The sequence below is a fragment of the Schistosoma haematobium genome, chromosome ZW (genome assembly GCF_000699445.3).
Source record: "Schistosoma haematobium chromosome ZW, whole genome shotgun sequence".
Classification (NCBI taxonomy): Eukaryota; Metazoa; Platyhelminthes; class Trematoda; order Strigeidida; family Schistosomatidae; genus Schistosoma; species Schistosoma haematobium.
The window spans coordinates 30,505,328-30,505,605 of record NC_067195.1 but is presented as its reverse complement, the minus strand read 5'-3'; positions in this window follow the sequence as shown (position 1 = coordinate 30,505,605).

The window sequence follows — 278 nt, the reverse complement described above, 5'->3', positions numbered from 1 at the left end:
GCGTCCAAGTAAGCGAATATAGAGGCGAATTTATTGTGAGTCTATTAGTAAGAATCAAGCTCATCTATATGGAAAGCGAATTAATCATCAAACGATATTTAAGCAACTAACATCTAAGCTATGTGTGTAAGCTGTCATATATTATCAGCCACACATGTTCATACAGATATGACAATAATAATAATAATACAAAGATACAGACAAACTATTCGCATAACACTGTCTGTTAAATAAGTTAATCGAATGGCTTGACGATATTAACTGTAAACAAACTTGAT